The sequence below is a fragment of the Rutidosis leptorrhynchoides genome, chromosome 10 (assembly GCF_046630445.1).
Source record: "Rutidosis leptorrhynchoides isolate AG116_Rl617_1_P2 chromosome 10, CSIRO_AGI_Rlap_v1, whole genome shotgun sequence".
In the NCBI taxonomy this organism is placed as follows: Eukaryota; Viridiplantae; Streptophyta; class Magnoliopsida; order Asterales; family Asteraceae; genus Rutidosis; species Rutidosis leptorrhynchoides.
Window position 1 is genome coordinate 273982450 of NC_092342.1, and position 16513 is coordinate 273998962.

Consider the following 16513-nt stretch of genomic DNA (forward strand, 5'->3'; position numbering starts at 1 on the left):
TTTAATATATTTTGATGTTTTAAGTTTATTAAGTCAGCTGTCCTCGTTAGTAACCTACAACTAGTTGTCCACAGTTAGATGTACAGAAATAAATCGATAAATATTATCTTGAATCAATCCACAACCCAGTGTATACGTATCTTAGTATTGATCACAACTCAAACTATATATATTTTGGAATCAACCTCAACCCTGTATAGCTAACTCCAACATTGACATATAGAGTGTCTATGGTTGTTCCGAAATATATATAGATGTGTCGACATGATAGGTCGAAACATTGTATACGTGTCTATGGTATCTCAAGATTACATAATATACAATACAAGTTGATTAAGTTATGGTTGGAATAGATTTGTTACCAATTTTCACGTAGCTAAAATGAGAAAAATTATCCAATCTTGTTTTACCCATAACTTCTTCATTTTAAATCCGTTTTGAGTGAATCAAATTGCTATGGTTTCATATTGAACTCTATTTTATGAATCTAAACAGAAAAAGTATAGGTTTATAGTCGGAAAAATAAGTTACAAGTCGTTTTTGTAAAGGTAGTCATTTCAGTCGAAAGAACGACGTCTAGATGACCATTTTAGAAAACATACTTCCACTTTGAGTTTAACCATAATTTTTGGATATAGTTTCATGTTCATAATAAAAATAATTTTCTCAGAATAACAACTTTTAAATCAAAGTTTATCATAGTTTTTAATTAACTAACCCAAAACAGCCCGCGGTGTTACTACGACGGCGTAAATCCGGTTTTACGGTGTTTTTCGTGTTTCCAGGTTTTAAATCATTAAGTTAGCATATCATATAGATATAGAACATGTGTTTAGTTAATTTTAAAAGTCAAGTTAGAAGGATTAAATTTTGTTTGCGAACAAGTTTAGAATTAACTAAACTATGTTCTAGTGATTACGAGTTTAAACCTTCGAATAAGATAGTTTTATATATATGAATCGAATGATGTTATGAACATCATTACTACCTCAAGTTTAGTAGGTAAACCTACTGGAAGTGACAAGAAATGATCTAGCTTCAAAGGATCTTGGATGGCTTGAAGTTCTTGAAGTAGGATCATGACACAAAAACAAGTTCAAGTAAGATTTTTACTCGAATTAAGATAGTTTATAGTTATAGAAATTGAATCAAAGTTTGAATATGAACATTACCTTGAATAAGAAAGATAACCTACTGTATATAACAAAGGTTTCTTGATCTTAGATGATTACTTGGAATGGATTAGAAAGCTTGGAAGTAAATTAGTAAACTTGAAGGGATTTTTGAAGTGTTCTTGAAGTGTTCTTCCTATGATGATTATAGCTTGATTCTTGAAGTGATTTTTGATGAAGATGATGATTAACTACTGGAAAAATACGTTCATAATAGAGAGTGTGTGTTGAGAGAGAATTAGAAAGAGAATTGGAAGTGAAATGGAGTGAATGATGAGTGGTAATTGGTGAGTGGTGAGTGGGGTTAAAAGGAGTTCTAGTTAGTTGACTAGCTCATGGTAGAAGTTAAAATTGATTAGTCATACATGACATAATCAAGAGTGGAATCCCATGCTAGTTCCTATTGGTATATACCCATAGTAAGTACGTTTTGAAGTTGTGTATAATACGGGTAAGAATACGACTAGAATTCTTGATGAAAGAAAAGAATGGGAAAGTAACTGTAACCATTTTCGTTAAGTATGAGTGTTTTGATATATGTATTGAAGTCTTCCAAAAGTATTTTAATACATCTAAATACACTACATGTATATACATTTTAACTGAGTCGTTAAGTCATCGTTAGTCGTTACATGTAAGTGTTGTTTTGAAACCTTTAAGTTAACGATCTCAATTAATGTTGTTAACCCATTGTTTATTATATCTAATGAGATGTTAAATTATTATTTTATCATGATATTATGATATATTAATATATCTTAATATGATATATATACATTTAAATGTCGTTACAACGATAATCGTTACATATATGTCTCGTTTCGAAATCCTTAAGTTAGTAGTCTTGTTTATATGTATATAACTCATTGTTAATATACTTATGGAGATACTTACTTATCATAATCTCATGTTAACCATATGTATATCCATATATATATCGTCATGTCGTTTTTACAAGTTTTAACGTTCGTGAATCGCCGGTCAACTTGGGTGGTCAATTGTCTATATGAAACATATTTCAATTAATCAAATCTTAACAAGTTTGATTGCTTAACATGTTGGAAACATTTAATCATGTAAATATCAATCTCAATTAATATATATAAACATGGAAAAGTTCGGGTCACTACAGTACCTACCCATTAAATAAATTTCGTCCCGAAATTTTAAGCTGTTGAAGGTGTTGACGAATCTTCTGGAAATAGATGCGAGTATTTCTTCTTTATCTGATCTTCACGCTCCCAGATGAACTCAGGTCCTCTACGAGCATTCCATCGAACCTTAACAATTGGTATCTTGTTTTGCTTAAGTCTTTTAACCTCACGATCCATTATTTCGACGGGTTCTTCGATGAATTGGAGTTTTTCGTTGATTTGGATTTCATCTAACGGAATAGTGAGATCTTCTTTAGCAAAACATTTCTTCAAATTCGAGACGTGGAAAGTGTTATGTACAGCCGCGAGTTGTTGAGGTAACTCAAGTCGGTAAGCTACTGGTCCGACACGATCAATAATCTTGAATGGTCCAATATACCTTGGATTTAATTTCCCTCGTTTACCAAATCGAACAACGCCTTTCCAAGGTGCAACTTTAAGCATGACCATCTCTCCAATTTCAAATTCTATATCTTTTCTTTTAATGTCAGCGTAGCTCTTTTGTCGACTTTGGGCGGTTTTCAACCGTTGTTGAATTTGGATGATCTTCTCGGTAGTTTCTTGTATAATCTCCGGACCCGTAATCTGTCTATCCCCCACTTCACTCTAACAAATCGGAGACCTGCACTTTCTACCATAAAGTGGTTCAAACGGCGCCATCTCAATGCTTGAATGGTAGCTGTTGTTGTAGGAAAATTCTGCTAACGGTAGATGTCGATCCCAACTGTTTCTGAAATCAATAACACATGCTCGTAGCATGTCTTCAAGCGTTTGTATCGTCCTTTCGCTCTGCCCATCAGTTTGTGGATGATAGGCAGTACTCATGTCTAGACGAGTTCCTAATGCTTGCTGTAATGTCTGCCAGAATCTTGAAATAAATCTGCCATCCCTATCAGAGATAATAGAGATTGGTATTCCATGTCTGGAGACGACTTCCTTCAAATACAGTCGTGCTAACTTCTCCATCTTGTCATCTTCTCTTATTGGCAGGAAGTGTGCTGATTTGGTGAGACGATCAACTATTACCCAAATAGTATCAAAACCACTTGCAGTCCTTGGCAATTTAGTGATGAAATCCATGGTAATGTTTTCCCATTTCCATTCCGGGATTTCGGGTTGTTGAAGTAGACCTGATGGTTTCTGATGCTCAGCTTTGACCTTAGAACACGTCAAACATTCTCCTACGTATTTAGCAACATCGGCTTTCATACCCGGCCACCAAAAATGTTTCTTGAGATCCTTGTACATCTTCCCCGTTCCAGGATGTATTGAGTATCTGGTTTTATGAGCTTCTCTAAGTACCATTTCTCTCATATCTCCAAATTTTGGTACCCAAATCCTTTCAGCCCTATACCGGGTTCCGTCTTCCCGAATATTAAGATGCTGCTCCGATCCTTTGGGTATTTCATCCTTTAAATTTCCTTCTTTTAAAACTCCTTGTTGCGCCTCCTTTATTTGAGTAGTAAGGTTATTATAAATCATTATATTCATAGATTTTACTCGAATGGGTTCTCTGTCCTTCCTGCTCAAAGCATCGGCTACCACATTTGCCTTCCCCGGGTGGTAACGAATCTCAAAGTCGTAATCATTCAACAATTCAATCCACCTACGCTGCCTCATATTCAGTTGTTTCTGATTAAATATGTGTTGAAGACTTTTGTGGTCGGTATATATAATACTTTTGACCCCATATAAGTAGTGCCTCCAAGTCTTTAATGCAAAAACAACCGCGCCTAATTCCAAATCATGCGTCGTATAATTTTGTTCGTGAATCTTCAATTGTCTAGACGCATAAGCAATCACCTTCGTTCATTGCATTAATACACAACCGAGACCTTGCTTTGATGCGTCACAATAAATCACAAAATCATCATTCCCTTTAGGCAATGACAATATAGGTGCCGTAGTTAGCTTTTTCTTCAATAACTGAAACGCTTTCTCTTGTTCATCATTCCATTCAAATTTCTTCCCTTTGTGCGTTAATGCAGTCAAGGGTTTTGCTATTCTGGAAAAGTCTTGGATGAACCTTCTGTAGTAACCAGCTAGTCCTAAAAACTGGCGTATGTGTTTCGGAGTTTTCGGGGTTTCCCACTTTTCAACAGTTTCTATCTTTGCCGGATCCACCTTAATACCTTCTTTGTTCACTATGTGACCGAGGAATTGACCTTCTTCCAACCAAAATGCACACTTTGAAAACTTAGCGTACAATTCTTCCTTCCTCAATACTTCTAACACCTTTCTCAAATGTTCACCGTGTTCTTGGTCATTCTTTGAGTAAATAAGTATGTCATCAATGAAAACAATGACAAACTTGTCAAGGTATGGTCCACACACTCGGTTCATAAGGTCCATGAACACAGCTGGTGCATTAGTTAAACCAAATGGCATGACCATAAACTCGTAATGACCGTAACGTGTTCTGAAAGCAGTCTTTGGAATATCATCTTCTTTCACCCGCATTTGATGATACCCGGAACGTAAGTCAATCTTTGAATAAACAGACGAGCCTTGTAGTTGATCAAATAAGTCGTCGATTCTCGGTAGTGGGTAGCGGTTCTTGATGGTAAGTTTGTTCAACTCTCGGTAGTCGATACACAACCTGAATGTACCATCTTTCTTCTTGACAAACAAAACAGGAGCTCCCCACGGTGATGTGCTTGGTTGAATGAAACCACGCTCTAAAAGTTCTTGTAATTGGCTTTACAGTTCTTTCATCTCGCTGGGTGCGAGTCTGTAAGGAGCACGAGCTATTGGTGCAGCTCCTGGTACAAGATCTATTTGAAATTCAACGGATCGATGTGGGGGTAATCCCGGTAATTCTTTCGGAAATACATCGGGAAATTCTTTTGCGACGGGAACATCATTGATGCTCTTTTCTTCAGTTTGTACTTTCTCGACGTGTGCTAGAACAGCATAGCAACCTTTTCTTATTAGTTTTTGTGCCTTCAAATTACTAATAAGATGTAGCTTCGTGTTGCCCTTTTCTCCGTACACCATTAAGGGTTTTCCTTTTTCTCGTATAATGCGAATTGCATTTTTGTAATAAACGATCTCTGCTTTCACTTCTTTCAACCAGTCCATACCGATTATCACATCAAAACTCCCTAACTCTACTGGTATCAAGTCAATCTCAAATGTTTCGCTAACCAGTTTAATTTCTCGATTCCGACATATATTATCTGCTGAAATTAATTTACCATTTGCTAATTCGAGTAAAAATTTACTATCCAAAGGCGTCAATGGACAACTTAATTTAGCACAAAAATCTCTACTCATATAGCTTCTATCTGCACCCGAATCAAATAAAACGTAAGCAGATTTATTGTCAATAAGAAACGTACCCGTAACAAGCTCCGGGTCTTCCTGTGCCTCTGCCGCATTAATATTGAAAACTCTTCTGCGGCCTTGTCCATTCGTGTTCTCCTGGTTCGGGCAATTTCTAATAATGTGGCCCGGTTTTCCACATTTATAACAAACTACATTGGCATAACTTGCTCCGACACTACTTGCTCTGCCATTACTCGTTCCGACACCATTTGTTCCTTTCGTTCTATTAACCCCTGGTCCGTAGACCTCACACTTCGCCACGCTATGACCATTTCTTTTACACTTGTTGCAAAATTTGGTGCAGAACCCCGAGTGATACTTTTCACACCTTTGGCATAGCTGCTTCTGATTGTTGTTGTTGTTGCGGTTATTATTGTTGTTGGGATGATTGTTGTAGTTACTGTTGTTGTTGTTGTTGTTGTTGTTGTTGTTGTTGTTGTTGTTGTTGTTGTAGTTGCGATTGATGTTGCGATTGTTGGGATAATTGTTGCGATTATTGTTGTAATTGCTGTTGTTGTTGTATTGGTGATTCTTATCACCGTTTTCCTCCCACTTTCTTTTGACTTGTTTCACATTGGCCTCTTCAGCAGTCTGTTCTTTAATTCTTTCTTCAATCTGGTTCACTAGTTTGTGAGCCATTCTACATGCCTGTTGTATGGAGGCGGGCTCGTGTGAACTTATATCTTCTTGGATTCTTTCCGGTAATCCTTTCACAAACGCGTCGATCTTCTCTTCCTCATCTTCGAATGCTCCCGGACACAATAGGCACAATTCTGTGAATCGTCTTTCGTACGTGGTAATATCAAATCCTTGGGTTCGTAATCCTCTAAGTTCTGTCTTGAGGTTATTGACCTCGGTTCTGGGACGGTACTTCTCGTTCATCAAGTGCTTGAATGCTGACCACGGTAGTGCGTACGCATCGTCTTGTCCCACTTGCTCTAGATAGGTATTCCACCATGTTAACGCAGAACCTGTGAAGGTATGCGTAGCGTACTTCACTTTGTCCTCTTCAGTACATTTACTTATGGCAAACAACGATTCGACCTTCTCGGTCCACCGTTTCAATCCGATCGGTCCTTCGGTTCCATCAAATTCCAAAGGTTTGCAGGCAGTAAATTCTTTGTAGGTGCATCCTACACGATTTCCTGTACTGCTAGATCCAAGGTTATTGTTGGTATGTAGCGCAGCCTGTACTGCGGCTATGTTTGAAGCTAGAAAAGTACGGAATTCCTCTTCATTCATATTCACGGTGTGTCGAGTAGTCGGTGCCATTTCCTTCAAAATAGTCAAATGGAACAAGTTAATCATACAGAATATTAAGAGTAGTTAATAGTATTTCGTAGCATAATATGAACTCATTTATAAAAGCTTTTTCTTCATATTAGCATTTTATAAGTTTAAATTCGGGTAGTACCTACCCGTTAAGTTCATACTTAGTAGCTAATATACAATTCAACTACTACAATTCTATATGAAAAACTGATTATAATAATATTTCACGTTCAAACTTTTATACAATATTTTACAAACTTACAATACCGCTTATTTTACATAAAGCATGAAATATAGCACACAATAACTTTGATACAAGATAGTTGTAAAGATAATTCTAGTTAGTACACAAGTCGTTCAGCAAAGGCAATAAAGACACGTAATTCATACGTCCAGAAACAAGTCATGCATTCTGGTTTTACTAGGACTACTTCCCATCCTTGGTCTTGTGGAACATAACCGTTATGGCCGTTGATAAGACAGCGTGTTGTAACGTCATCAAAGGGACGAGGGTTACGTAATGTCCAACAGTCCCGTAACAATCTAAAAACCTCATTTCTTACCCTAATTACCGACTCCATCACTTGTGGGAACGTTTTGTTTAATAGTTGTAGCCCGATGTTCTTGTTCTCACTTTGGTGAGAAGCGAACATTACTAATCCGTAAGCATAACATGCTTCTTTATGTTGCATGTTAGCTGCTTTTTCTAAATCACGAAGTCCAATATTCGGATATATTGAGTCAAAATAATTTCTTAACCCATTGCGTAAAATAGCATTTGGGTTCCCCGCAATATATGCGTCAAAGTAAACACATCGTAACTTATGGATTTCCCAATGTGATATCCCCCATCTTTCGAACGAAAGCCTTTTATAAACCAAGGCATTCTTAGAACGTTCTTCGAATGTCTTACAAACTGATCTCGCCTTAAATAGTTGTGCCGAAGAATTCTGACCGACTTTAGACAAGATTTCATCAATCATGTCTCCGGGTAGGTCTCTTAAAATATTGGGTTGTCTATCCATTTTGTGTTTTTATACTGTAAAATAGACAAGAGTTAGATTCATAAAAAAAAATACTTATTAATACAAGCAATTTTTACATATATCATAAAGCATAAGCACATTATATTACATATATTACACCACACGAATACAACTATCTTATTCCGACTCGCTTGTTTCTTCTTCTTCGGTTTTGGTTCGTTTTGCCAAGTTTCTAGGGATATATGATGTTCCCCTAATACGAGCCGTTATTTTCCACATTGGTTTAGAAAAACCTGGTGGTTTAGAGGTTCCCAGGTCATTGTTACAACTTAAGGACTTCGGGGGTTGACGATACATATAAAGTTCATCGGGGTTGGAATTAGATTTCTCTATTTTTATGCCCTTTCCCTTATTATTTTTTTTTTGCCTTTTTAAATTCAGTTGGGGTAATTTCTATAACATCATCGGAATTCTCGTCGGAATCCGATTCATCGGAGAATTGGTAATCCTCCCAATATTTTGCTTCCTTGGCGGAAACACCATTGACCATAATTAACCTTGGTCGGTTGGTTGAGGATTTTCTTTTACTTAACCGTTTTATTATTTCCCCCACCGGTTCTATTTCTTCATCCGGTTCCGATTCTTCTTCTGGTTCCGATTCTTCTTCCGGTTCCGACTCTTCTTCCGGTTCCTCTTCGGAAACTTGTGAATCAGTCCACGAATCATTCCAATTTACATTTGACTCTTCATTATTATTAGGTGAGTCAATGGGACTTGTTCTAGAGGTAGACATCTATCACATAATATCAAACGCGTTAAGAGATTAATATATCACATAATATTCACATGTTAAAAATATATAGTTTCCAACAAAATTTGTTAAGCAATCATTTTTCAAGTAAACACGGTCGAAGTCCAGACTCACTAATGCATCCTAACAAACTCGATAAGACACACTAATGCAAAATTCTGGTTCTCTAAGACCAACGCTCTGATACCAACTGAAATGTCCCGTTCTTATTGATTAAAAACGTTCCATATTAATTGATTTCGTTGCGAGGTTTTGACCTCTATATGAGACGTTTTTCAAAGACTGCATTCATTTTAAAACAAACCATAACCTTTATTTCATAAATAAAGGTTTAAAAAGCTTTATGTAGATTATCAAATAATGATAATCTAAAATTTCCTGTTTACACACGACCATTACATAATGGTTTACAATACAAATATGTTACATCGAAATCAGTTTCTTGAATGCAGTTTTTTTACACAATATCATACAAACATGGACTCCAAATCTTGTCCTTATTTTAGTATGCAACAGCGGAAGCTCTTAATATTCACCTAAGAATAAACATGCTTTAAACATCAACAAAAATGTTGGTGAGTTATAGGTTTAACCTATATATATCAAATCGTAACAATAGACCACAAGATTTCAGATTTCAATACACATCCCATACATAGAGATAAAAATCATTCATATGGTGAACACCTGGTAAATGACATTAACAAGATGCATATATAAGAATATCCCCATCATTCCGGGACACCCTTCGGATATGATATAAATTTCGAAGTACTAAAGCATCCGGTACTTTGGATGGGGTTTGCTAGGCCCAATAGATCTATCTTTAGGATTCGCGTCAATTAGGGTGTCTGTTCCCTAATTCTTAGATTACCAGACTTAATAAAAAGGGGCATATTTGATTTCGATAATTCAACCATAGAATGTAGTTTCACGTGCTTGTGTCTATTTTGTAAATCATTTATAAAACCTGCATGTATTCTCATCCCAAAATATTAGATTTTAAAAGTGGGACTATAACTCACTTTCACAGATTTTTACTTCGTCGAGAAGTAAGACTTGGCCACTGCTGATTCACGAACCTATAACAATATATACATATATATTAAAGTATGTTCAAAATATATTTACAACACTTTTAATATATTTTGATGTTTTAAGTTTATTAAGTCAGCTGTCCTCGTTAGTAACCTACAACTAGTTGTCCACAGTTAGATGTACAGAAATAAATCGATAAATATTATCTTGAATCAGTCCACGACCCAGTGTATACGTATCTCAGTATTGATCACAACTCAAACTATATATATTTTGGAATCAACCTCAACCCTGTATAGCTAACTCCAACATTCACATATAGAGTGTCTATGGTTGTTCCGAAATATATATAGATGTGTCGACATGATAGGTCGAAACATTGTATACGTGTCTATGGTATCTCAAGATTACATAATATACAATACAAGTTGATTAAGTTATGGTTGGAATAGATTTGTTACCAATTTTCACGTAGCTAAAATGAGAAAAATTATCCAATCTTGTTTTACCCATAACTTCTTCATTTTAAATCCGTTTTGAGTGAATCAAATTGCTATGGTTTCATATTGAACTATATTTTATGAATCTAAACAGAAAAAGTATAGGTTTATAGTCGGAAAAATAAGTTACAAGTCGTTTTTGTAAAGGTAGTCATTTCAGTCGAAAGAACGACGTCTAGATGACCATTTTAGAAAACATACTTCCACTTTGAGTTTAACCATAATTTTTGGATATAGTTTCATGGTCATAATAAAAATAATTTTCTCAGAATAACAACTTTTAAATCAAAGTTTATCATAGTTTTTAATTAACTAACCCAAAACAGCCCGCGGTGTTACTACGACGGCGTAAATCCGGTTTTACGGTGTTTTTCGTGTTTCCAGGTTTTAAATCATTAAGTTAGCATATCATATAGATATAGAACATGTGTTTAGTTAATTTTAAAAGTCAAGTTAGAAGGATTAACTTTTTTTTGCGAACAAGTTTAGAATTAAATAAACTATGTTCTAGTGATTACGGGTTTAAACCTTCGAATAAGATAGTTTTATATATATGAATCGAATGATGTTATGAACATCATTACTACCTCAAGTTTAGTAGGTAAACCTACTGGAAGTGACAAGAAATGATCTAGCTTCAAAGGATCTTGGATGGCTTGAAGTTCTTGAAGTAGGATCATGACACAAAAACAAGTTCAAGTAAGATTTTTACTCGAATTAAGATAGTTTATAGTTATAGAAATTGAATCAAAGTTTGAATATGAACATTACCTTGAATAAGAAAGATAACCTACTGTATATAAAAAAGGTTTCTTGATCTTAGATGATTACTTGGAATGGATTAGAAAGCTTGGAAGTAAATTAGTAAACTTGAAGGGATTTTTGAAGTGTTCTTGAAGTGTTCTTCCTTTGATGATTATAGCTTGATTCTTGAAGTGATTTTTGATGAAGATGATGATTAACTACTGGAAAAATACGTTCATAATAGTGTGTGTGTGTTGAGAGAGAAGTAGAAAGAGAATTGGAAGTGAAATGGAGTGAATGATGAGTGGTAATTGGTGAGTGGTGAGTGGGGTTAAAAGGAGTTCTAGTTAGTTGACTAGCTCATGGTAGAAGTTAAAATTGATTAGTCATACATGACATAATCAAGAGTGGAATCCCATGCTAGTTCCTATTGGTATATACCCATAATAAGTACGTTTTGAAGCTGTGTATAATACGGGTAAGAATACGACTAGAATTCTTGATGAAAGAAAAGAATGGGAAAGTAACTGTAACCATTTTCGTTAAGTATGAGTGTTTTGATATATGTATTGAAGTCTTCCAAAAGTATTTTAATACATCTAAATACACTACATGTATATACATTTTAACTGAGTCGTTAAATCATCGTTAGTCGTTACATGTAAGTGTTGTTTTGAAACCTTTAAGTTAACGATCTCAATTAATGTTGTTAACCCATTGTTTATTATATCTAATGAGATGTTAAATTATTATTTTATCATGATATTATGATATATTAATATATCTTAATATGATATATATACATTTAAATGTCGTTACAACGATAATCGTTACATATATGTCTCGTTTCGAAATCCTTAAGTTAGTAGTCTTGTTTATATGTATATAACTCATTGTTAATATACTTATGGAGATACTTACTTATCATAATCTCATGTTAACCATATGTATATCCATATATATATCATCATGTCGTTTTTACAAGTTTTAACGTTCGTGAATCGCCGGTCAACTTGGGTGGTCAATTGTCTATATGAAACATATTTCAATTAATCAAATCTTAACAAGTTTGATTGCTTAACATGTTGGAAATATTTAATCATGTAAATATCAATCTCAATTAATATATATAAACATGGAAAAGTTCGGGTCACTACAACAATAAGCTAGCATCGCCAATAGCACATAGTTCACAATTTAATATTCTAAAACTACAACACATAACCATGGTTAACCAATACAAGGGAATGGTGCTAGCGAAAGACCATCGATGTTCACAACATCCGTTAGCCTACTTAACACTGCGTATCACTAACCCCCGGGTGGCATCTTAACACCTCGATACTTCACCCCCGAGTGGCATCTTAACACCTCGATACTTCACCCGTCAAACTTCCTAGAATGGTGTCTTAACACTTCGACACTTCACTCGTTGTACATTCCGGAGTGGTGTCTTAACACTTCGACACTTCGCTCGTCACGTTAAACTGATGTCTTAACACTTCGACACTTCACATCTCACGCTACACAAATAAATACATCATATACATACACATATAATTATTCCACTCACCTCATGAACTCGAGCATTACAAACCATGCGCGAAATCTCCATCAAACATAACCGAGCAAGCTTTTACCTAAAATACGCATATAGGTATACACATAATCAATATACATTCTCTACAAGAGAATTCGACGCCAATACCCTTAACCAAGTGTTTATACCTACCTTCACAATCAGCTCATATACACACCTAAAGTGGACTTCACCAATTACCACTACGGGTGGTAATTCTGACCCATTCAAAAAGGTACAAACTAACACTTATTGGACTTGACCTTACAAAACCAACCCATAATTGCAACTTGACCCAAATTGCACTTAACCACCAAAACAAGTCAAGTTTGACCTAATATCACCATTACTAGTGATTACGTCATAAATTCACCAATTTAACACTTAGCATAAGTGTTTAAACATCCATTTGACCAAAACTAGTGTCACTACCAAATTCGACCCAATCAACTTACCCATTTTGACATAAGTCCCAAAAACGCCGAAAATGTGACGACCCGTCCAAAACCATTATGTACGGATCATCAACAACAGGTCCATTACATGGTATAATACTATATACTGTTTTAAAACAAGTTTTGCATTCATGAAAAGGTAACGTTTTTACCAACGTCAAATGTTTTACAAAGGCAACATGCTTCTACGAATAGAAAGCATTAACAAAAGTACGTGACACCAAGGTCATTACAAAACTATGGTTCGAAAATAACATAAGTAGTGAATGCAAAAATAAAAGTCCATGCTTGAGACATCTCTAACAATGCAGCGGAAGTCTAACACATCGAGTCTATAACAGCGGAAGCAATTTCATTTAAGCACCTGAGAAATAACATGCTTAAAAACGTCAACACGAATGTTGGTGAGCTATAGTTTTATTGTAAACAATAATGTAATGTAGACCACGAGATTTCATATTCAAAACAGTATGAAAAAGTATATGCTTAACCGTGGGCACTTGGTAACTAACTTAACGTAAAATAATATATCACCCCCTAAAACTACACTTGGCGAGTGCTTAAAACAGATGAAGTATTAAACACCATTTAAATGCTAGCACGACTAGCCCGAGTGGGGATGTCAAACCCTATGGATCCATATCTAAGATTCGCATTGACCGGTTCATAATCCAATGACTATGAAGCGACTCGTCCTAATCCATAAGGACGAATACAATAACATATGGTTAAATTGCGAGGTTCTGACCTCTATAAGATACATTTTACAAACATTGCATTCGTTTTTAAAACACAAACTTTCATCACATCGAAAGTTGATGGCATGCATACCATTTCATAATATATCCAACTATATGTGACTTAATAATATTCTTGATGAACTCAACGGCTCGAATGCAACGTCTTTTGAAATATGTCATGAATGACTCCAAGTAATATCTCTAAAATGAGCAAATGCACAGCGGAAGTTTTCTTTCATACCTGAGAATAAACATGCTTAAAAGTGTCAACCAAAAGGTTGGTGAGTTCATAGGTTTATCAAAAACAATCATTTCCATTATTTTAATAGACCATAAGATTTCATTTTTCCATAAATATACATCTCATATCAGGCATTTCACAAACTGCATAGAGATAAAAATCATTCATATGGATTGAAAACCTGGTAATCGACCTTAACAAGATGCATATAGAATATCCCCATCATTCCGGGACATCCTTCGGACATGATAAATTCGAAGTACTAAAGCATCCGCGACATGAATGGGGCTTGTTGAGCCCGATAGATCTATCTTTAGGATTCGCGTCAATTAGGGTGTCTGTTCCCTAATTCTTAGATTACCTGACTAAAAGGGGCATATTCGATTTCGATCATTCAACCATATAATGTAGTTTCGATTACTTTTTTCTTTTTCGTCAAACATTTATAAAAGCGCATGTATTCTCAGTTCCAAAAATATATATTGTAAAAACATTTAAAAAGGGAGTAATGAAACTCATGATACTGTATTTTGTAGTAAAAATACATATGATTACATTGAACAAGTGTAGGGTTGGCATCGGATTCACGAACCTATATCAAGTATGTATATTAACACATATAATAATATTCAAATAAATATATATTTTGATTTTAGTAATATACTTGTGATATTAAATTTAATATTAATAATTACTTATGTGTATTTATTATATATATATATTCTATTAAATTATCATAATAATCTATTATATACTTTATTAAAATATTTTGGATAAGTACTTAGTATTAATATTTTTAAATACTCATAATTTTTAATATGATAACCTTTATAATAAATTCGTGTTATATTAAAACGTAAATGAACATAAAGTATTTTATTAGTAAAAGTAGTATACTTATTATATATACTTCTATATATTTAAAGTTTGTATCTAATTTATAATATCTATCTTTTTAGTTTAAGATCATAAAAATACAGTTATATTTTATATACGAAATATATTTAAACCTAAAGTTATAGTTAGTAATATTAATTAATATATTAATAATGATAAAAATAATACTAACTTAAATAAAAAGATAAATTTAAAAATAGTGATATTTTTAGTAATAATGATTATACTAATAGTAATACTGATAATAATAATAACTATAATAATTTTAATACTAATGATAATAATAATAATAATAATAATACTAATAATAATAATAATAATAATAATAATAATAATAATAATAATAATAATAATAATAATAATAATAATAAAAGTAATAATAATAATAATAATAATAATAATAATAATAATAATAATAATAATAATAATAATAATAATAATAATAATAATAATAATAATATGTATAATAAGTATACTACCTTAAAGAATAGCTTCCTAAGAAGATGTCGCAGCCCGGGCTCGAACCCGAGACCTCTCACTTAAACACAAACGCCCCTAACCGTTGAACCATTAGACTATTCTTGTAATAACTCGCCCAGTTAAGTAATTAACACATACGAAACTGGTATCCTCTTCCTCAAGATTTCATTATCATCATCATCATGAAATCATACACAGGCTCACCATCATCATCATCACTATAATCGATCTCGTTCATCTTTTCATTCGAATCATTATCATTAACACATAAAATCACGAATCAATTATCATAACATGGTCATCGTTTTCTTCATGTTCGTACACCACCATCCTTGTTATCATCATCATTCCCTTCACGTTATCACCATCATCATGTTACTCGTATAGCATTTCATCGTCTTCAATCATCACAGGATCGTAATCTTAAGAAACCAATCTTTACATTGTGTATCAACTCGATCCCCATTTCTCGTCCCAAATCAGAAAAATATAAACACAAGCCTAATACTTAAAACTAGTTCACTGTCCAATCTATTTACAGCCCAACAACTAAATTAAGGTTTACGGCCCACTAACCTATTTTAACTTGTACGCTGGATTGAGGTATGGTGGGGACTTCGATTTATATATCATTAAAAGAATAAGGAAGTTGTTTTAATTAAAATGTTGGATTGGGAAACCAATACACGTCCCTATCTTGAACCCCACTACATATTCCATTATCTATATTGTAACACCAGCTGGACAAGAAAAAGGATGACACCTTTATTATCGTCTTTTCAATTATCATAATCATCATCCTTCATCATTCGTGATTTTCTTGACAAAAACATAACAAATTGGTTGGTATTGCGAGTAGGACAGGTTACAGAAGGTAGTAACAGTGACATGTTTATGGTGGGTGTTTGATCGAGCTGTAAGAACAGAAAAAGTTCGAGCCAAAATAGAAGAGAGAGAGAGAGAGAGAGAGAGAGAGAACGAGAGAGAGATAGAGAGAGAGAATGAGAGAGAGAGAGAGAGAGAGGTGGTGGTAGTGTTGTGGTGGCAGTTTTTGGGCAAAACAGAAACAACAGTAGAGAATAGCAGTGTAGTAGTTTGAATAGCTGGTCGATTGGGG